We start from the raw sequence: 24,381 nt of genomic DNA on the forward strand, positions 1-24,381 counted from the left end.
GAGTTGGAGAATGATTTGACATGTAAAAATAAACAACTCTCATTTTATTCTTTCAAGGGCTAAAGAGACTCATTGTTGGAATTCCAAAGCATGTGATTATTTGTTACCCTCTTCCTTGACGCTATCTCCTACTACTCGGTCTACTTTGAATTCATTAACCCGAATCTGTGCAGATACTTGCTGCTTTCCCAAAAAGAAAAATGAAGCTTGCACGCCCCCTCCCTCTGTGCCATGCGACGATCTGCTTCTGCTATGCTCATCTCCCCTCCGGTGCACAGATGCATCATCACATGCATTGTCGTAGCCCTCTTCTATGCACATCGACAAATGGCAATGGACCTGCCCAAGAAGAGGCATATAGGAGAGAGAGCTAGAGAGAGAGAGAGAGAGAGAGAGAGAGAGAGAGAGAGAGAGAGAGAGAGAGAGAGAGAGAGAGAGAGAGAGAGAGAGAGAGAGAGACCTGCGCCTGCCTCCTTTACGGCAGTCTCGCCATCGACAACCCCTTCCCCTCCCTAGCCCTCTTGTGTGGCGACCCCCCCTTGCACCGCTCGACGACCTGCTCCCATCGCTCCCTGCCATCTGCGTCCTCCCTTCGTCTTGCTCGCATCTCCTTTGCCGAGAGAGAGAGAGAGAGAGAGAGAGAGAGAGAGAGAGAGAGAGAGAGAGAGAGAGAGAGAGAGAAGAAAGAAGAAGAAGAAGAGAGTTTCAACGCCGCAGGAAACTAGACCTTAAATATCTAGAGATATTACAGCTGGAAAGAAAAGAGATTTTTTCTTTTTTTGCCTTTACTTTTCCTCTGGATCCCCAAGCAAGCCAAGGGATCTCTCGAGATTCCGTCCAATCCAAACGTTTGGACTACCTATTTGCACCTCAAAGAGGTACAATTGCTCTACTCCCCTTCCAAATATCAAATCACCCCTCACCTGACATGTGAGTGTGAAGAGAGGGGGTAAATTTTTTTTGAATAATAGATTACCCCCTTGATGTGGGGGACACCCTACTTTGATGCCGATAATGAAGAGGAAGTAAAAGATGATGGTTGGAATGATCATTCCACATCATTGGAGATTCCAAACATTTCATCTTGCACCATTAAATATAACCGCGTTTCAATGAACGATCATCACATTCATCAACACGTTTCTTGGAGTGTGTATGCATACTTTCTCTTTCTCTCTCTCTCTCTCTCTCTCTCTCTCTTACACATTCTCTGTACCATCACTCTGTATGCACGATATAGCACACACACATGCATACTCGCTTTGAGGAGGCTGCTTCTCTCCTCAATTCTACAATTTGAAGGGGAGAGTATCAGGTTGGTTTCCTTCCATGTGTTGTTTTGTATATAAGCAATGCCATATACTTAGGAGAGGGGGAAGATCAAGTACAACTTGCACACTAAGGAAAATTAGAAGGGGTGATTTAGAAATCTTCATAGAGTTTTTGTGATTTTTTTAGAGCGCGAGTAAGGGCAAGAATTAGTAGGAATTAAGGATAATTTTTTTCCTGCTAGGAGTAGTAGTAGGGGATGCATAATTTTGCAAAACAAGGAACTATAAAGAATCTTTGAAGACTCCGTTTAATATCTATTTCGCTTGCCAACCCAAGACTCGTAGAAGAGCCGTTGCACATCTATAGCTCTGGTAAGTACTAACATGTTTCAATGTATCTCTACTAATGTTGAAAATTCACATTTACATTTTGAAAAAGGAGATTTACACATTGAAAAAGGGTATTCACATTATTGACAAAGGCAAGCATCCCGGTGTCGTGCAATAGCATGTACATAAAGGAAACGAGGGATGAGCAACATGATACATTTATTTAGATGCATGGAAACATTCTCCATAATGCACATATGCTATGAGGCCTAGGGAAATTCCTTGGCTGGATTCACCGTCGAACCTCCCTTATATAGCCCCTGGCTATCGAATCCCCTGTTCCACACTTATAATCGGCCACTTACTAGCCCGGGTGCGTGACCCCCCTAGTATGCCCTTGGCATGACATTACTCCCTCGTTGGAGAAGTGTTTTCGGTCTCGAAGTGGAAAACTTCCTCTTAAGAACACTGATGTTTTCCCATGGCTCCTTCTTCAAGTCGATCTTTCCACTTGATCGATAAAGCTTGATGATGTACATAATGATGTGTACATAAATCATGAAAATCAAGAATTTGCTCAGGTTCATGCAATGGGGTAGGAGGTTCAACAGAATCAACCATAATCTATTGGTCAATGAAATTATCATCCCCATGTAAACATTTACATAAACGGCTTACATGAAATACCGGATGGACATGAGAATGTGTCGGTAACAAGAGTTTGTAGGCACGATCACCAACTCTCTTGTGTATCTTGAAAGGCCCACAATATCTTGGAGATAATTTAGGTGTTGGCTTAGTCTTCAGACTTTCCAAATGCTCTGGCACACGCAAAAACACTTCTTTCCCATCTTCAAAGGTAACTTGCCGACATTTCTCATAAGCTACTTCTTATACCGATCCTGAGCTTGCCGGACATTTTGACGAGCGAGTTTCAACATCTCCATATGGTCTTAGAGAAAATCCTTAACCTGTTGGAGTTTTCCTGTTGCCAACCCCACTGTAATAGGTGACCTAGGTTGAAAACCATACATAAGCATGAAAGGACTAAATCCAGTATTACCATGCTTAGCAGTGTTGTAAGCAAAATCAAGAAGAGGTAGATACTCTTCCCAGTTTGTTTGTTTCTTGCTAGCATATACGCGTAGCAGATCCTCTAGCACTTAGTTAACTCGTTCAATTTTACCATCCATTTTTTGATGATCTGATGTACTGAGCTTGAGTTGTGTACCCAATCGTTTAAACACAACCCTCCAAAAATGACTGTTAAACTTGGGATCACGATCACTCACAATGCTACTTGGCAAACCATACAACTTGTACAGATTGTCCACAAATAACTTAGCTAATTCTGGAGTCTTTATGTCGACTTGGTTGGAATAAACTTGCATACTTTAGTCAACCGGCTACGACCACCCATACTGTCATGACCTCCTATAGTGGTTGATAAACCCACAATAAAATCCATAGAGATACTTTCCCATTTCCCATTGGGAATCTCCAAAGGATGTAAGAGTCCTCCTGCCTTCAGGTGCTCTGCTTTGTTAGCTTGACATTTTTGGCAATGCAAGATATAGTCTTGAACAAAGCCATGTAAACCTAGCCAGTAAATTTGTCGTCGTACAAGAAGTCTTTTTTATACTCGGGTGCCCTGCACTTGGACTATCATGACATTCATAAAGAGTTTGGCACCGAATGTCTGTGTCTGTCGATACACAAACTCTCCCCTTGTGGAGTAGGTACCTATTATCGATGAAAAATTTCTTCCATTTTTGTAGCTCATCACTAAATGGAGGAGAATTGTGTGTGAAGGTTAACGACAGACTACCATCATTGGAGTGAGAAAAATCCCTTATTTTCACATGGATCCACACTTTGGAGTATGCATCCGTGCTAATATTTGTCCTTCAGAGAATCCAAAATTCACTGCGAAGTTTCGTGAACAAAAGTGAATTGATCTCAGGCATACGACTAAGAGCATCAGCCACCACATTGTATCGTCCTTTAGGATACCAGAGCTTTGCGTCATACTCTTGAAGGATCTCAACCCACCTGGTCTTTTGACTCTTGAAGTCTGTTTGTTGTGTAAACCATTTTATGCTTTCATGATCAAATAAAATCTCAAAATGAGCTCCATACAAATAATGTTGCCATGTCTTTAAGGCAGACACTATTGCATAGCATTCACGTTAATAAGCAAAATAATTATGTTGCACTAAATCAAGCTTCTTGCTTTTAAATTCAATTGGCCTTCCCTCCTATAGAAGGACTGCTCCAATAGCACGGTTACTAGCATCCATTTCCAAAATGAATGGCTTCAAAGGATCCACAATAGCTAGAATAGGCATTGTAGCTAATGCATTCTTGAGTGTATCATAGCTATGCTGCTGAGCAGCACCCCACTAGAAAGTTTTTCCTTTGCCTTTCAGTTGGTTCGTCATTGGAACAACAATACTAGCATAGTTTTTAACAAACCTTCGATAAAAACCTGCAAATCTCAGAAAAATGTGTAACTCTTCCAGATTTTTAGAAGAAGGCCACCTCCGAATGACATCCACTTTGGATTGATCCATGTGCAGCCCAATAACTGAGATAACATGCTGGAGATAGTGAAAATTTCCTCCTTGAGAAAATCAGACTTGGATTCTTTGGCATATAACTTATTTGTTCGTAACAATTCAAACACCTGCCTCAAATGTTAATGCTCTTTGTCAGAAGCACTATATACTAGAATGTCATTGAGAAAAACAATAACAAATTTTTCCAAGTACGGTCTCAAGACACTATCCATGATTGTCATGAATGTTGGGGGCGTATTTGTTAAAATCCAAAAGGCATAACCAAAAACTCGTAGTGTCCAAAGCTTGTTCGGAATGCACTTTTGGGTATATCAGCAAGCTACATACGTACTTGGTGATAGCCCGACCGCAATCTATCTTTAAAAAGATACGAGGGCATGAGTGAGCTTGTCGAACAAATTATCCATGCGTGATAATAGTTCTTAACAGTGACCTCATTTAATCCACGAGAGTCTACGTACATGCACATACTACCATCCTTTTTCTTCACTAATAGGATAGAAGAAGCCCATGGTGAAGAACTCGGTTGGATAAACCCTCTACTAAGATAGTCAGCAAGCTGACTATCCACCTCAACAGCTTTAGAATAACTCATTCTGTAAGGTGGTTTATTGATTGGTTTACTGCCTGCAACCACGTCAATGCCATGTTGCACAGATCGTGTTGGTGGTAATCTTGATGGAAAATCATTAGGAAGAACATCGTGAAATTCCATTAATAATTTTTTAAAATCACTAGCAACCTTTGCTTGTGTTGGAGCTATATATGGCTCACTCTACTCAACTTGGTCCCACCTATATATTTGTATCTTGTCCTCAATATGAATCAGTCTTTGGGAGCGTATATGGTGTGTCTCTTGTCTCGTCTCTCTCTCTTTGTCTCTACATCCCAACATGGTATCAGAGTAGTAACGATCACGCGCCGATTCAATTCATGGTGACAAAACAATATGTGTATGCGATTTGCATGTAAGATTCAAAAATTGCTATAAATTTTATTTTTGAGCATTGATTCTTGTTAACTGTGGTTGTTTTGTGTTAAGAAGAATATGATTAGTGTTTTGTGTGGCGCTTATTGCTAATCAATCTAATCGTTGATTACGTTTTCTTGTTGATGACACCCTGAACTTCATCTCAATTTTTCTTGTTGTTCTGCTCAAAATTTGGAGAAACGGGAAAAGCGCAATGGAGCATAGCACAATGGAACTTTTCATCCAAACCTTGTTCGTCTCCTCAAGCTCTTCGATTTGAGTTCTAGGTTTGTGTCAATCGGAGTTCGCAGCAGAAAGTTATGCTGTTTTTACTGCAATTGAGCTTGACGCAGCTTTCTTCGTCCTACTTCTTCGTGAAGTGTCCACGATCGTTTTTCTTATTTTGGCGTTAACTTTTTCGAGAAGATTTAGCTTTTTGATATTCGTATTGTGGTCGTCAATCTTGCGTCTCACGCCACTCTATTTTGAGGACTCTTTTATTATTAACGTCTCCTTTACCCTGCCTTTTTTGGGTGACGTCTCTCACATCTTTGGACATTCCTTGAGCATCCTTCTTACGTTTATCGTTGATAGAACGCAGTCCTCGTATCTCTCTCATTCTCAATTGCAGCCTTCACCATATATGGTGTGCAAATTCTGCGATCTTATCTTATACGTCTTCTCGCAACAAGATATGGCTATGAATATTCTCGTCAAAGGCTTTCCTTCTGGCCAGCGTTGTGTTCCTCCTTTCCAAGGTCAAGGTTTTCCAGGCTGGTGAGTGGCATAAAATGGTAACCATCTTTTTGCAACATTTGTCAGCCTACTCAACGTCCTCTTCCTCATATGTGTATATATTTTTCTATGCTATTAAGTTATCTAGAGTAAATTCCCCCTATTCGTTTAACCTTTCACTACAAGAGGCTCTTCATATTAGCGACGCTCACACAGCGACGCTCAAAAAACAAATTCCCGGCGTCGCTAGAAGCGTCGCTATGAGCGTCGCAAATTTCTTTGTAAATTTGCGACGCTCATAGCGACGCCGGCTCAAAGAAATTTGCGACGCTCATAGCGACGCTTATAGCGACGCTCATAGCGACACCGGCTGGGATAAAAAATAACCGAGCGCACCCAAAAACTCAGATCTCAGATCTGAGTTTTTCGGCGTCCTCAAGCAAGGAGCAGGTAACGCTCTCCCTCACTCTCTCTCTCTCTCTCTCTCTCTCTCTCTCTCTCTCTCTCTCTCTCTTTCTTCTCCACACACACACACACACACACACGAGGAGAGGAAGGAGAGCCAGGTATGCTCCTTCCCTCTCCTCATTCTCATGTTCCCTTCGTCTCTTTCTCTCTCCCTCTCTCTCTCTCTCACACACACACATACACACACACACATAGTGTTTTTGAGAGAGAGAGAGAGAGAGAGAGTACAAACAAAAACAAAGACGCACACACACATACATAAACAAAGAATGCACACACACATTGAGAGAGAAAAAGAGAGAGAGCATGCATAAACAAAAAACGCACGCATTGATAGAGGAAAAGAGAGAGAGAACATGCATAAACAAAAAACGCACGCATTGAGAGAGGAAAAGAGAGAGAAAACATGCATACGATCCAAAAAAACGCACACACATTGAGAGAGAAAGAGAGAGAAACTAATTTAACGTCGTAGGAAACTAATTAAAATTAAAAGACCTAAAGATCTAGCCGACGAGGAGTTGAACTCAAGACCTATTATTCAAGAGGGAAATGGCATAATCAATCTATCATACTTGGCATGGGTGATAGAAAGGTTATACCATTTATCTCATTTTATTGGCACACACATCCACACACGCGCACACACACAAGAAGAAGAGAGTTATAACGTCATAGAAAACTATCTTAAAAGAAGTTAAAGATTAGGTTATATGTAGACTTACATTAAATTAGATTTAGGTTTATTTTTAACTAGATTTACGTTTATTTAAGCTAGATTTAGATTTACGTTATATTAGATTAGATTTAGGTTTCCATAGACTGTGATGCCTGCATGAAGCGGGTGAAGAAAGCCCTCAATGGAATATAGGGTATTGCTGCCATTACTCATGGTGGGCTCCGTCGATCCAAAAGTACTGGTGAAATGTCTTCAGAAGATAGGGAAGAAGGTGGATCTTCAGGGCGGCAAGAGTCACTACATCCCCGACACAATGACCATCTAGACAACCTCTAGTCATTAGACTTACGTTAAATTAGATTTAGCTTTATTTTTAGTTAGATTTACGTTTATTTACATTTACGCTTATTTACGTTAGATCGAGTCCACGCAAGAATTACTTACGGTTTAGGGTTTACAGTTAGACGAACAGTGAAAAGATCTACTGTGAAAAGATGTTAAGATGAAGTGAAGTGCTACAGCTAGAGAAGAGGCAAAGGGGTTTTGTCCACTACATGCAATATCATGTAGACGTGGGTGTGTAGATTTCTTGTACCCACAAATATAGGTATTGACCAATAAAGACGAGATTATAACCCGGTGGTTCTGATCTCCGTGCACCTCTAGACCGAGGTGTGCGGGGATTGGACATGACTAGAGAATGTGAGGTAGAGAGAGAGAGAGAGAGAGAGAGAGAGAGAGAGAGAGAGAGAGAGAGAGAGAGAGAGAGAGAGAGAGAGAGAGAGAGAGATAAGACGAAGAATGCCAATAGAAAATTAAATTTTTTGTGCAGGTTATAAGTTTTTTATCCTCATTATGAGTAGCGACGAGGATGTGGGACCGTCCAACCAAAACACCTATCTCTCAACGAGGGTCTTATGTCCTTGTAATCAATGCAAGCATGCTGTGCGACGGACAAGACGTGTTTCTTTGCAGCACGTTCATGAATTTGGCGAGTTCAATCCATCTATTATAGATCGAGTTGTTGCCAATTATAACTCGTCGGACTCTAACGCTGGCCAACAAGCATCAGTCTTGCAACCCAATAGACGTGTTCGTAGGCGCTTTGGTCAAGCAGCATATGTGAGGCCACAAGATGTAGCCTCTGACAGCTCGGGGGATGATCATGCAGAGCACATTCCCAACGAGGCAATGTTTGAGCCCGAGATTGATGAAATGATCGAGACGATCATGGATTCAGAAAGGCTTATCTATGATGATATGAAAAGTGAAGCCGATACGCCATTGTATAATGGAGCACGTATGTCTAGATTGAAAGCACTCCTGGTTCTTCTCAACATGCAGGCAAAGTTTGGATGGAGTGACACTAGCGTCACAGCGCTTTTCAGGTGATCTATTACAATTAGTTTACTTTAATAGAACTCTAAATGTATAATGATCTGATAGATTTTTACACGACTGTATCATATTTTTATGTTGTGTAGATTGTTGAAAGAGCACATACTACCAGCTGACAATGTGATGCCAGATTCCCGAGATGAAGCAAGAAAGATTTTGCGAAACTTGGGGATAGATTACAATTCTATCCACGCTTGTCCTAATGACTGCATTCTTTTCAGAGGGGAATACATAGACATGGAGAAGTGTCCGAAATGTGATTCCGAAAGATATCGAGTAGATCTCCACGGGACAAAAATTCCACAAAAGGTTTTGCGACATTTCCCTCTGCTTCCTCGCATCAAGAATTTCTTCGAATGTATGTCCATGGCCGCCCTAGCATCATGGCATGAGGAGAATAAATCTTCGGATGGTGTGCTACGAATTCCTGCAGATTGCGTAGCGTGGAAACATATAGATGGAACATGGTCGGATTTTGCCAGGGAAGCTCGAAATTTGCGCTTAGGCTTGGCTATGGATGGCATAAATCCATTTGGTCAAAGATCAACATCTTACAGTGTATGGCCCGTTGTCATCGTCAACTACAACATTCCCCCGTGGTTGACTACGAAGAAGGGGCACCTATGGCTAAGCTTGATTGTGCCAGGGCGATATAAAGTGGGGAATATGGATGTGTATCTTCGTCCACTATTGGAAGAGCTACAACAATTGTGGATTGGCATAGAGGTGGTGGATATGAGCCGACACACAGGACGATGGAATGCTTTGATCAGAGGCATTCTAATGTGGACCATGCATGACTATCCCGGGCTGACAGAATGCTCAGGTGATCTATTGACACTCCTCACTCAGACACTGTAAATCTTGTTTTTTTCCATAGTTGATCTATTATCATGTGTATACATGCAAGGCTTCAAACAAGCGGATACAGAGCATGTGTCACATGTGGACCTAGACTGAATGCACGTAGGGCACCTTCACTGAAGAAGCAAATCTACGAAGGTCATCAAGCGTATCTTCCAGAGAATCATGTGTTACGCGATGGCTGTTTGGGAAGAGAGCCACCAAGGATGTCTACACAAGCATGGTTAGAGCAGAAGGAGATGTGCGATGACGGATTGCCTCCAGGGATGAAGAGACTATCTCTATGGTACGAGTTACCATACTGGCCCCAACTCATGATCAATCACTTGCTCGATCCAATGCACATATTCAAGAATGTGGGTAATCTACTATGGGACCATTTGACCGGCAAGAAAGATAGTTTGGGAGCCAGAGTTGACCTTAGAAATGTGGATCGTATGGAGCAATATTGGCCGCAAACAGCGTCTGATGGATCGATAAAATTCGATCTTTGCGGACCCCCACTGGCGTAATGCACTCGCTCTGAACGTGTTTTACTAAAGAAGGAAAGCTTACCGGTTTGAAGTCACACGATTGGCATAAAATGTGTCAGGTACGTTCATAGTGGACTTTAATATCATTGCATAAAATGTGGACTTTAATATCATTGTTGCACATACTTTACAGTTTATTTTACCGGTTGCCATTGAGGGATGTTTGTCTCTCGACATCCGTAACACAATCTACAAACTTGCAAAGCTAGTGCAATGGATCTCACAAAAGGAGATCAATGTAGACTCCATACCATTCGCCAAACTAAATGCTGCGGAGCTTGTGTGCATGTTTGAGAAACATTTTCCTACTACAATGCTAACCATTAAGGTGCATCTTCTTGTTCACTTAGTTGATGAGGTGGAAATAGCTGGCACAGTTCATTCCAGATGGATGTTCTTCTTAGAGCGTTTCATGAAAACTCTTAAGGGATATGTGCGTCAAAAGGCACGTCCGGAGGGTAGCATGGCAGAAGGTTGGTTGGTATCAGAGTCCCTAGTGTACATTGGAGAGTGGCTAGACGGATTTGATAAATCCCTGGACACGCTATGGCGAACCATAGATGATGAGCGCATATCTGGGATTGTCATGTGCAATCTCGGTGTTGAGAAGAAGATGACGGAAGATCTAGAGGCTAAAATCAACCGATTTTGCATGCATCACAATCCAGTGATGCAAAAGTGGATTTCACAATATGAGGATGCAAAGCAAGAGCGACAAAGGGCACGAATCGAGTGGAGACGGGGAAGACGACCACCGATGCACTATCCAGCGGTTCTGGAGAGCCTACCAACCTTCATGAGCTTAAGATGGTTGCACAACCAATTGAAAAGCGCACAACAATGCGGTGACGAAGTGACTGAAGAAGAGTGGGAGTACTCCCGGGGTTGCGCGACCAAGGTAAGTTTGCAATGTACGACTAGCAAGTGACTTTATTTATAAACGTTTGAACGGCCACTCATAATCTTTGTTCGTTGTAGTATAAGTCATACACAGCAGCATGGTGTAAAGGTCGACATTTTAGGGTGGAACAAATCGACAAAAAGCGTTTTACTCAAGATTGTGGAATCATGGCAAAATTTGAATAGTCTAGTCGATGACGTTCCTCTGATGCAGATCCTGTGGTGGTGGAACTCACTTACTTTGGCACGCTGCAAGAGATTTTGAGGATCGATTACAGAGGATTTTTTGGCAACTTGTTCGACGTGCAATGGTTCAAGATAATCATGGAGGGTCGCAACGCTACTGTGCGTAGAGGAGAGTCTGGTTTTCTTGAGGTGGATTCTACTAAGAAATGGACTGACCTAAGAGACACTTTCGTACTACCCGAGCATTGTGAACAAGTATGTATGTAAATAGTTAACATCCCCCTTTTACAAGTTATGTGCTTGAAAGCTCTCATGTAAGTTATGTGGCTCTGGCAGGTAATATTTCATCCTACAAAGTCTACATCAAACTGGTGGTACGTCATAGAGGTAGCCCCTCGTAGTGCAAGGACGTATGAAGGCTACCATGTGCCAATCACAACGACATCAATGAAGGAGATCAGAGAAGATGCTCAATCAGAAGCCGCTACGGTGGTGCCAGACGAGCATCAAGATGCTACTACTCTATATGGGGTGCATGTAGAGGAGCTACAAAATGAAACAAAGGATATGTGTTTAAACGGAGAGCTCTATATAGATATAGGAAGTTATGCTGAGTTATGCGAGGATGAGAGAGAGATCTCTTAAAGCCACAAATATTGTATTTGAACAATTTTGCTCCGTGTTGTAAAAGCTCTGGCTCTCTAAGTACCTTCCATGGTGTATAACGCTCTTTTCTACTCGCGCTCACATCTTTTGATTGAAAATTTTGAGTTTTCGACTTGCCTCTTCTATCACTCGATCCATTGCGTCATTGTATTTATATGCGTCATTACGTCATTGTATTTAATGGTCTTTGCGTCATTGTCTACTCTATTCATTCAATATTAAGTTTAAATATTCGTGTGTTTAATGCAGGTATGGATGATGAGGAGTTTCTTTCTTCTTTGTCACCGCAGCAGAGACAGTGGTACGTGGAGCGTCATCGCTCTGGCGCATCATCGCGCGTTCCTACTCCATCCGCATCTCCCTCTCTTTCGGAGCATTCGGCGCGCTCCAAAGCTTCGGCGTCGATGAGACGAGCTTCACACTCGTCTAGACACCGGCGCTCTAGTGGTGGCGGTGGCGGTTGTTGTGGGGATTCCGCCACCGATGCCTCCACACCGCCTCGTGTTCGACGAGGCTCTTTACCCTCCCCTTCTTTGCCCGCCCCCACACCAGCCACAACATCGCCATCTACGCCAGGTTTTTCACGGCTGACTGTTCCTAGAAGCTACACACCTCTACCTACTCCGCCAGGAGCCACCCCACTCGACACTCCTCGCTTCGGGGCCCAGACGCCAGTGGAGACACCTAACGTCCGTGCCCCCATCGACACGCCGCTAGAGACCCCTACCGGGACACCCACGTTCACGAGTCACCGGCCAGAGGGCTTGCCTTACTCCGTCGACATCAGCGGTGGCATCATCATGGATGATGACGGCAAGAAGGTGATCTCGCGCATGCGTGGTCTTTGCTCTCAGTTGTTTAGAGACTACATACTAAACAAATGGAGTGAAGTACCAAGTGATTTAAAAAACAGAGTCATCAGCATACTTCATGATGAGTTTCCCGTTCCAACACGGGATCAGCGCTTCAATGAAGACCTGATGAAGATTCGAATACGCGAATACTGCAAACACAAGCGTTCTGAAGTGCAAAAAGCAATCAAGAATGGGTGGAACAGGCCACATTGGCTGGCCAAAGAAGATTGGAAGAATGCGAAGAAAGCAGCGCGCGAGAATCCCGACAAGTGGAAGCAACAAAAGGATGCAGCCAGAGTGCGAGTAGAGGCAGGGAGCTCGCACCACTTGGGGAGCGGTGGATGGGCATCATTTGAGGCCGATTTTGTAAGTGTTTTCACATTGCTCTTTATGCATGTTCGATAGTTTAGGGTTTATGAGTTTTTTAGTTCTAACATAATGAAATCTTTGTATGTTTTGACAGTGGTCGATGACAGGACGTGATCCCACACCGTACGAGCGCGAGTACGCAGGCAGGAAGGGCTTAAATGCCCTGATGGACATTCGCAGTTCTCGCGGCGGCATGGTTAGTATTAGGGTTTACTCTTTTTTATTTTTTGTATTGTTTTATAAATGTCGTTATATGTTTATACTTACTGAAAGCTGTCTTATTGTCTTTTTTTGCAGAATCCGACAGATACGCCGCTTGGACGCGATGAGACGTCTGACTAGACGATGTCAGTTTAGCCATAGCTAGATAGCATTAGTTTAGGGTTTCTCATAGCTTATGTATCATGAGACGGATTTTATACGTCTTTTTGAACCATGTATATTATTACATTTGTCACCGCAGTTTCTTTTGCCAATCAATTCTTTATGCCTATGATGTTGTACAATTGTCATTATTACATTTGCCAATCAATTCATTTTTCCTATGATGTGTACAATTGTCAATTTTGCAAACAATGCGTTTTGTGGGTGACTATTTTGGGTCTATTATCTACCCTTGCACTTTTTTTAAAAAGTGAATCAAGTACAATATGGTTGATGGGTGGCAGGGCATTCAATGCCCTGCCACCAAAAAAAAATTCTCTCGGGCGTCACTATAAGCGTCGCTATTTATGGCTCTGTAGCGTCGCTACGAGCGTCGCTATAGTCTTCTATGTAAACGTCGCTATATGCGTTGCTATATGCGTCGCTATATAGCGATGAATATAGCGACGACTATAGCGACGCTCGTAGCGACGGTTTTAGCGACGCCGGGGGTTATAAAAACCCAGTGTATTTTCGTCGCTATATGCGTCACAAGAGCACACAACCTCTTGTAGTGTTTGTGGCGACACATACATTATACTCTTCCCAAAAATGTCACCTTAGTCATATATTTATATTACCACCCTTTTCTTTTTTGCTTTGTAAATAGAATAAGCATACAATAACCAACTATATACCCCCAAACTTTCTTACCTCTTGTGAATTAGTAGTAGAAAAATAATATATCCATCTTCCACCCCTTATAGATAAATTCCCATGGAAATCAACTCTCCACTTGTTTTTACCAGAGATTATGGTCCCTCTCTACAAGTCTTCTATGCCCCCTACATAGGTGGCCGGCCAACATCTCGTAAGAATATACATATAGTTTCTCTCGTTTCAAAAAGACTCCAATTGTATATTCTTTTCACAAAAAAATAATATTGGGCCCTCCTCTATTTGTTTAAGCATCATAGACTTTTGAAAAAAGCATGATTCCCCTTGGATGCATACAAGCAAAGGGCCCATACAAGAAGACTTTGAAGCAAAAGGTTCCCTAGCCTAGTGTGGACCTTCCAAACCGAATTCCTTGGTGCATGGGCGTGAAGAATAGTCCAAATTCATATCAAACATGCTGAGAAGGTCAATTTTGCCTTTTGAAGCATGTCATTCCGAGCTAAAGGTAAAAAGTTATGGTCAAAATAGTGTAAATCTGTCAGATTCGCAGCAAAAGGGAACTGTAAATCAAGTAAATGAAGAGAGTGAGATCTTATTTTTCCCCTACTCATCTTCTAGAAGAGCAATGAGTGTTCAAGGTCACTTGCATGTGATGGGACCAACCTAAAGATGCTTTCTAAATGCCAAGACAGACAAGTTGAGATACCCCGCAGGAGCCACCCGTAGGGCCTCATGGTGGGGCCCACCTACATTATGCACCCCTATGGAGCCTTCACGATCTAAAATGATATTTTTGGTGAAAAAATAGTCCCTTTTATGTCCAATATTCAATGAGTGGGCAAAGGACACTTAATTAGGGCTAATCACTCACCCTAATTAAGTGTAGCATAATCCCACTCCTACACAACTATAAATAGCCCCCCTTGGAGAGACTCAAGGACACACACACACCTATATTTTCAACTTCATGTTGTTTCTTGATCAATAGTAGAGAAAACCCCAACTCTCTCTCTTTCACATCCTCCCTCCTAACCCTCCTCTTTGAAGGAAGTGCAACTCTATTCTCCACTCTCTCCATTCTACAATCTCTTACTCCATCAACCCAATAAATCATTTGTAGCACCTCAATAATTGTAAATACATCATGATCTCTCTGATGGTTATGTTAATGATCATGAAATCATCTTCAAAAACGTTCAAGTGTTGCAATTCGTGATGGTTAGCCAGCGTCTGTCCTCCCCTTAAAAGGTGTGCGAGAAATCAAGTAAGTGTTCTATTCTCAATTTACCATTGGTTTGTTTCTCCACACTTATTCAATTGGTCTAAAGAAATTTCTCACTCCAACTCTCTTTTGCTTCATTACATATGCATGTGGCTACCTCTCATGGTGATTTTATTTGTGTCACAGCATTGCATAGATGGAGATGAGCTCTCTATGCAAAGTGTGTTAGTTTGATGTAAGTGATTCTCTTGTGTGTTTGAGAGGCAAGTCTTGCGCGCATGATTTTTTTGATGAGTGCTTGAGAGAGGAAGAGTTTGGATGTATTATGGGTATTCTTATGGGGAGAAGGTGAATGCTATTCCACAAATTGCATATTTCATTTTGATGCACGGCATTGGGTTGCATAATCGTTGATGGTGTTCAAGTGTCCAAAGTGTATATAGAGTAAGGGGGGTTTTCAAAGTGTGTTGCTTGGGTGGGTGAGTGCAAGTGTTATTTTTTTGATTGGTTTCCTTCTCCACTCACAAAAGAAGGTGGTGCCCCAAGTAGTGTGCATACCTCTTTACGAACATTTTGTGAGCGTAGGCCCATTGGTTTGGGTTTAGAGGCCCCATTTCAAAAAGCTCGCCCTCATAAAGTGGTGCCCCCATTGAGGAACATATTTCCAAGTTACCTTCAAATTATTTAGTGATGAACAATGGAGTTCCCATCTATCCATTTCATTTTGCACAACACATTAGAGTAAATGTTCACATAGATAGAAAAGTCTTTTTCCAGCAACGCATTGTTTTTATGTTTGGTGCAGAAATACTGGCATCACCCAATCCAATTATACTTCCAATCATCAATTATGAAACTTCTTTTGATGTTCACGTTTTCATTTTGTTTTAAAGGCAGGAACAAGGAGTGGTGAAGGGGTGCTCAAGGGCCATATGAAGGAACGAGGTCTTCAAACCAACAACGAGGAGTAGCAAATGAATCACGATCAAAATAATGAACCTTTTAGGCCTATTGCTCCGCAATCCATTCATATAATCATTGCAACTAAGTTTAGGTTTCAGTCTATCATAAGGAGGATATTTGGATCCACTCGCCTCAATGAAATCAATGCTTCAATTGATCCATTTATTCTACCTATGATAAAGTACGAATTAACAATGGATGTGTACATCTTCATTTTAATGTAATTAGATTTATAGTGTCAATAATCTTGTGCGGCCTGTAAGAGAAAAGTTTCTTTAAAAAAAGAGATTTAAAAAAGTCTAAACAAAATGTCAAGTTCTTTTCCCACGTTCTATGCAAGAAGTGGAGAAGATGCGCAAGAGTTTCTTGACAACTTGGAGATGGCACATCTCATATCCGGGAGAGATGAAGAGGAAGTAAAGCTACGAGCCTTCCCGTTGGTTCTAAAAGCAGAAGCTCAAGCATGGTATGAGACCTTGCAACCCCAAATCAAGTCCAATTGGGAAAGACTGTGAGCAAGCTTCCTCTCCAAGTTCGGGCAAGGTGATACTTCTGAAGGACTATGGAAATGTCTTATTGGGCATAAGCACGTATCACTTGAAGACTATCCCTCTTATGAAGCAACCTTTGTCAATATATGGGGTAGGTGGGAGGCTACATTAGAAAATCATGGTGGTGCACCTAAATTTCTAAAAAAAGAGAGATTCATGGTTGGCTTGTATCCACTTTTAAAGGCTAAAGTAGAGCTAAAATTCCCATCCACCTTCGAAGAAGCACGTGAGGTAGCCATCATCAATTTTAGAAAACTACACTTCCAAGCACATAGAGCAAGGGGTTTGAATGAAGTGAGTGAGAGGGAGTCTTCACAAACCATGGAAGCACCAATTAGGGCCCCTCTTGCACAATCTTCACAAATAGGAGATAACTCTCAACAAGAAGTTTTACAAAGGCTAACTCAACAGCTTGAGAACCTCACTCTGAATCTAGTACAAGGCCTACCTCAACAACGACAACCAAGAGAAGGGAATCGCAATCAACGAAGACAAGCTCAAGAGTTGCGATGTTGGAATTGCAATGAAATGGGCCATGGCATGTACAATTGTCCACATCCAAGGCGACTTCCGGGAGACATATATCCCCCTAGACCGCCTCCTCTCACTGTGCAACAAGAACAAGCTCAAGGCCCACAAATCCTTCGACGACCACCACCACCAGCAAATATACCTCCCGTCCCACATGAGGAGGAAGAAAGAGGAGTCAACATCATCAAGCTAGAAAAGGTAATAGATGAGCATACTCTAAACTTTGATGTTATGCCTGCAGAAAAACGCACAAGAGCACATGATAAGGATGAAGACATGAGAAGTGAAGGAACAAATTCAGCCAGAAGGGACAAGAAGAAGAAGTCAAAGATGGAAGAAGCTGAAAGTAGCAGGAAGAAAAGATCAAGGCGAAGGGAAATTGGTATCAACGACTTCCCATTGGGAAAGGAGCTAGAGCCCTACAACATCTTGGAGGATTTACAAACCCAAAAGCCAAACATTACATGGCCTCAACTTCTACACCTATCAGCCAAAGTAAGAAGGCAATGGCCAAAGTTGGTAAGTACAAGAATTCCAAAAAAGAAAGCAAATCTTTCCATTAAGGTTGTGGCCTCAAAGCTACAAAAAGATGTGGAACCCATTGTGGATTCTTACATAAGGGGTAAAAAGGTGTCTAATGTATATGTTGATGGTGGAGCTCAAATGTGTGTGATCACGGAAAAATCAATGAACAAGTTAGGGCTTGAAATTACAAAGTCCTCTAATTGTCAAGCTAGGCTAGCCAACAACTCAAGTGTGAAGTGTTTGGGGATCATTGAAAATGTAAAAGTCTCTGTATGTAACATAGATGCACGAGTGGATATGTATGTCATGCCAGCTAAGGGGGAGGGCTATCCCATCATCCTAGGGAGGCCTTGGCTCATTTCTGTGAATGCAGATCAAAAATGGGGAAGTGGTCATTTGATTCTTAAGAAGGGTCATCTGGTGGTGTACGATTGGCGAGAAGGAAAGCAACTAGATATCAACTATGAAACCACGGCAGATGAAGAGAGCGAGGAGGAGAGTCCCTACTCAAGTGATGAGGAAGCATCAACCAGTGCATCAACCAGTGAAGAGGAGTCTTCTTTGGAGGTAATGGGAATTGTATTCAACGCCAACACTCAAGATGTTCCAGTAGAAGAAAAGCCAACAGACAATAACACACGAGGGGATGAAAGATGCCACCACCTTGAAGAAGGATTTGAGAAGATGCTTGCAAAAGATCTTCCTTGCGAGGAGAAGAGGTCCTACATCAATATGTTAAGGAGGTATCCCAATTTGTTTATCACTGACTACTCACAAATAAGAGGTGTAGATGTACTAGAGCATCGAATTGAATTGAAACCAGGGACCAAACCCGTGGCTCAAAAGTTAAGGCGACTAGGATCTATGCAACAAAAGGCTCTCCTACACGAAGTGAATCGACTCTTGAAGGCTGGCTTCATCTATCCAGTATCCAACTCCGAATGGGTATCACCTATTGTAGTCACTCCCAAGAAGAATGGTAAGTGGAGGGTCTGCGTGGATTACAAACCCCTCAACGCAGCGACAAAGAGGGACCACTTCCCTCTCCCTTTCCAAGATGAAATTTTGAATGAAGTAGCAGGTCACGAATGCTACACTGTGTGTGATGGGTATTCAGGATATTTTCAAATTAGAATAGCAGAAGAGGACCAACCAAAAACCACCTTCATCACACTTTGGGGATGTTTTGCATTCAGAGTAATGCCTTTTGGGCTCACCAATGCTCCTAGCACCTTCATGAGATTCACAATATTTGTATTTCAGCCATTCTTTGGAAAATCTATAAGAGTCTTTATGGATGATTTCTGTATTTATAGTTGTAGATCAGTTCATTGCCAAAAGGTTGAAGAGGGGCTTAAGAGGCTCCATCAATTTGGGGGACAACTCAACCCAGAGAAGTGTCATATCGGTGAATCTCAGGTGGTTTTGCTAGGCCATGTGGTTTCTTCACAAGGAATTCAAGTGGATCCCTCTAAAGTAGAGGCCCTTTTCTCATTATCTCCACCAACAACAACAAAGGAGCTAATGACCTTCAACCACAAAGTGAGGTACATGTCTCGCTTCATCCATCTCCTAGCAGAAGCCATCGCCCCTTTGCATAGGTTGGCAATCCAATCTACATTTGAATGGGGGAGGGAACATGCAAAATGTTTTGAGGAAGTGAAGGGCATTCTTAGCTCTCTCCCAATCCTAATGCCACCAGATCCAAAGGAGACTTACTATGTCACTCCAAGTGTAGGTTTCGAAGCAATTGGTGTTGTTTTGATGCAAAAAGATCCTAAAACATCATACATGAGGCCGATCTATTTTGCAAGCAAGGTGATGACTCCAGCCGAGAAGGGATACACTGAAATGGAGAAAGTGGTCTTTGCAATCTTGTTTGCGGTAAGGAAGTTTCGATCGTATCTTCTCCCTGTGCCATTTGTTTTTCTCACCTTAGAGCACAATCTACCATATGTAGTACAACACATGAGCCTCTCATCTAGAATAGCAAAGTGGGTGCTTGAACTCCAAGAATTTGAATACACTTTCCTTGTAGAAGATAGCACAAGAGCAGGACTTGCAGACATTCTCACCTACAAAGTGAGAGAAAGGGAAGGATCACGACTACAAAGAGAGGAAGGCTCAAAACAGTTCAAAGTGAAGGAGATTGATAATGCCCATACTTTATGCTTTGACGGAGCCTATCAACGCCAACAAGACAAAGAAGCAGGGGGGATCCTCATTTTAAACCCACAAAAGGAGGTAATGGTTAGAAAAGGTATCACTCTACCCAATGTTCACTCTAACAATGAGGCTGAGTATGCTGCTCTAACCCTTGGGTTAGAAGAATGCAAAGAATTAGGCATACAAAGACTTATTATAAAAGGTGATTCTTTGCTAGTGGTCAGGCAAATCCAAGGGACTTGGAGGTGCAAGAATCGTACATTGTTTGAGTGGCTTAGTAGTGTAAGAGCTTTGATGAAGGGTTTTAAAGCAACACAGGTACAACACATTGTGAGAACTCATAACAAGGAAGCAGACTTACTCGCAAATGAAAAGCTTCAAATGGCGGTAGGAGGTGTGAAACTATATGAACCCAAATATCAAGGTCAAGAGGAGCTAGAAGACATTATCTTCTTTCTACAAGCAGGTGAGTGTCCCAAACACTTAGACAAGGTGCAAAGACATAGACTAGTTAAGAAGGCCACACCTTACCAGTTGATCGAGGATGATTTATATCACAAAGGGAAAGATTTGGTCTTGAGGAGAGTACCAGGTGTGCAAGAGATAGAGAAAATTCTTCTTTCATGTCATGATAATGTCTGTGGTGGTCACTTTTCTCAAGATATTACAAGTAGGAAGATTTTACAAGCAGGGTTTATTTGGCCGAGCTTACATCGTGATGTCCAATATTGGTGTAAAGCATGTAAGCCATGCCAAATTGCTGGGGATAGACGACTAACATATGAGCCTCGAGTCCCAATAATATCTTATGGCCCTTTTGAAAAGTGGGGTGTGGATGCAATAGGTCCCTTACCTCGTACTTCTACAGGGAAGGTTTTCATCATCATGGGTGTTGACTACATGACACGATGGGCGGAAGCAACAAGCACAACCCGAATCACAGCTGAAGAGGTATCAAAGTTTATTTTTGATCATATTTGTAGTAGGTTTGGAACACCCCTAGAAATCTTATCAGATCGAGGCCCGGGTTTTAGGGCTGACCTTCTGAATGATCTCTTGAGGAGGTTAAAAGTGAAACACCTGCATTCCACACCCTACTATCCTCAATGCAATGGATTGGTGGAAAAAGTGAATGGAATGATATGTAAGATCATTTCTAAACAGGTTGTGGACCGGCCTAATGATTGGGATCGCCATTTGACGGCTGCTCTTTGGGCGTATAGGACATCTTTCAAGGTATCTACCCAATTCACCCCTTTTCATCTAGTTTATGGACAGGAAGCACTTTTCCCCATTGAGGTAGAGCTCTCAAGCTTGCGCGTTCTTGCAAGAGTGGCAAAAAAACCAAAGGAGGTTCTACATGAAAGGATCTTAGATCTCCAACGACTTGAGCTAGATAGAGAAGAGTCCATTGATCACTACATCACCAAAGCAACAAGCCAAAGGGATAAAATCAACAAGAAGCTCAAGGGGAAAGGATTGAAGGAAGGTATGTTGGTTCTTCTCTATGATAACCGACTTGATACTCGACTTGACAAAAAGTTTTTGCAAAGATGGGAGGGACCTTTCATGATAAAAACAAAGTTTGGGAATGGTAGTTACAGATTAGCAGATTTATCAGGAAAACTCCACAAGACCAGAGTCAATGGATGGAGATTAAAGCCCTACTTTCAACGTATCAATCCGTTGATAGGCAGTCATCTGCCTACATCGTCTAAGCTCCAAATTGGCATGGCTCCCTTCAGCTTGGCAAATGCTCCACCTATTTTTACAGCTTTGATGTGCAAAGAAGAACCAGACTTGGAATCTGAACATACCCAAGGCAACCCTCCCATCTCCGATTTATGGGATTGAGGTAATGAAAAGCAGGTCTAATGGAGTAAAAGAGTGCATGACACTCCTTCTATTGAAAAAAAAAAAAAGTGGAAAAGGAAAAATGACAAAAAAAAAAGAGAAAAAAAGAAGAAAAGAAGCAACACCGTCCTCCTAAAGATATGAATATCTCTAGGCTTGGGGGAGGGATAATATGAGTGGCATAAAATGGTAACCATCTTTTTGCAACATTTGTCAGCCTACTCAACGTCCTCTTCCTCATATGTGTATATATTTTTCTATGCTATTAAGTTATCTAGAGTAAATTCCCCCTCTTCGTTTAACCTTTGTGGCGACACATACATTATACTCTTCCCAAAAATGTCACCTTAGTCATATATTTATATTACCACCCTTTTCTTTTTTGCTTTGTAAATAGAATAAGCATACAATAACGAACTATATACCCCCAAACTTTCTTACCTCTTGTGAATTAGTAGTAGAAAAATAATATATCCATCTTCCACCCCTTATAGATAAATTCCCATGGAAATCAACTCTCCACTTGTCTTTACCAAAGATTATGGTCCCTCTCTACAAGTCTTCTATGCCCCCTACATAGGTGGCCCAACATCTCTTAAGAATATACATATAGTTTCTCTCCTTTCAAAAAGACTCCAATTGTATATTCTTTTCACAAGAAAATAATATTGGGCCCTCCTCTATTTGTTTAAGCATCATAGCCTTTTGAAAAAAGCATGATTCCCCTTGGATGCATACAAGCAAAGGGCCCATACAAGAAGACTTTGAAGCAAAAGGTTCCCTAGCCTAGTGTGGACCTTCCAGACCGAATTCCTTGGTGCATGGGCGTGAAGAATAGTCCAAATTCATATCAAACATGTTGAGAAGTTCAATTTTTCCTTTTGAAGCATGTCATTCCGAGCTACAGGTAAAAAGTTATGGTCAAAATAGTGTAAATCTGTCAGATTCGCAGCAAAAGGGAACTGCGTCGCTGTGTGAGCGTCGCTAATATGAATAACCTCTTGTAGTGCATCGTGAATCGTCTCTAAGGACAATGTGATGTGATTGTTTTGATATGTTTCTTGAGTTGATGTTGATTACAAGATGAAGATCACATCAAGGAGCATATACAAGGGATCAAAGATGCTAAAGCTAATTTACCAAATCATTAGCAATATCTCAGTTGTGTATGATTATTCAAATTTCCAAAGATCCTTGCAAGGGCACATGAATGATGTAGCTCCTGCAAGTCAGACTTTAAATTTGTGTCCATTAGAATTTTTTATGGGACTTCATGGACATTCTTGTATATTAAGGAGTGATGTAGCTCCGCAAAAACATATTTTGTAAATTTGAAAATTTATTAATACAACAATGTATCTATATAGTGTTGTGGGTTTTTCCCTTGTACCCCCAATTCAACCACAATTAGGGAACTCTATTTGAGTAAGGGTGTTGGAGCTATCTATAGAGCGTACCCTCGTGCTATATATAGGTTGGGGTCCCCACTATATATACACACTCACTATGTAGAGTCCATTCTGAATTTGTTGCTTCAATTAGTTGGATACTTCAACTTCCAATCTAGAGTGCATACCTTGGAAAAATCAAGAAGTGGAGTCTCATCAAACTCTTATGAGCACGTCTCAAGCTACAAGAGAGTGAGAGAGGGTGTGCTCAGAATAAAAAATATCTTGAGACTTGATTATAAACTTATTCTTGATTGTTCCATATCCCTTATACAAAGGAAATTTGTTATCCCATCTATGGAAAAAATCTTAATCCATACCTCTCGATCTCTCTTCACAACATTTTTCTTATTACCATTCTACATATGACCATTAGTGAAGATATTGTCTTTCTTTAGTCCACATCTCTCATATATTTCAAGACATGACAAAAATCTTTATCCATACATGTTCATCTCTTTTCAAGAAGAAATTACACTCATATGAAGGTATTTGCAACAAATGCATAATCCCTTTCTTTCGATCACGAAATCCCACATGCCATAGAAAGTAGCCATGATCATGTCACATAAAATCTTATCTCGGTAAACATTGGATAACTCAAGTTTGTATGGTTGATGCCATTTTCAAGAGTGAGGGTTTCTATCATGTTGTTCCCTCCTATTCTAAACTCAATGTCCATCATTATTGTTACTACCAACATATCCTTGGAGCATCATGCTCTCTATGAGTCGTTTTTCCATTGCATCAATGTGGCTATCATCTTGTTTATAATTATCCTCTATTTTCATGGTCTCTTTATCTTTCATGGATTCTCTTGTGCTGATCATGTCTATCCCAATCTCCATCATCGTGTTGATCATGTCTATACTGGTCTCCATTGACATGTCTTCTACAACTTCTACCCTTGTGTCCACAATCACACTCACTACTATTATCATGTCTATCATCACTATTGATTCTATGATGTTCCTCTTATTTCAACTTGATCTTATGCTCAAGTTCCTTTACAAATCTTTCCATGCAACACCACATTGCACTTATCAATCATGCAATTATTCTTGGAAACTTCTTCTCAAGGAATTCTCTCTATCATCTATGGTTATGACCCTCTTACTGAGATAGAAGAAGACCAAGAAGATGATCATGCACTCTAATCTCTATCATGCAGTGCTAACCAATCCTTGCCTTGACTCATGCATGAAGCCACAACATGGTACCACAAAGTGAACATCTCTGGGTGGCACTTTTCCTTTTGTCTTTGAACAAGCAATGACA

Source organism: Adiantum capillus-veneris, chromosome 27 (assembly GCF_014529385.1).
Source record: "Adiantum capillus-veneris isolate H3 chromosome 27, ASM1452938v2, whole genome shotgun sequence".
Taxonomy (NCBI): domain Eukaryota; kingdom Viridiplantae; phylum Streptophyta; class Polypodiopsida; order Polypodiales; family Pteridaceae; genus Adiantum; species Adiantum capillus-veneris.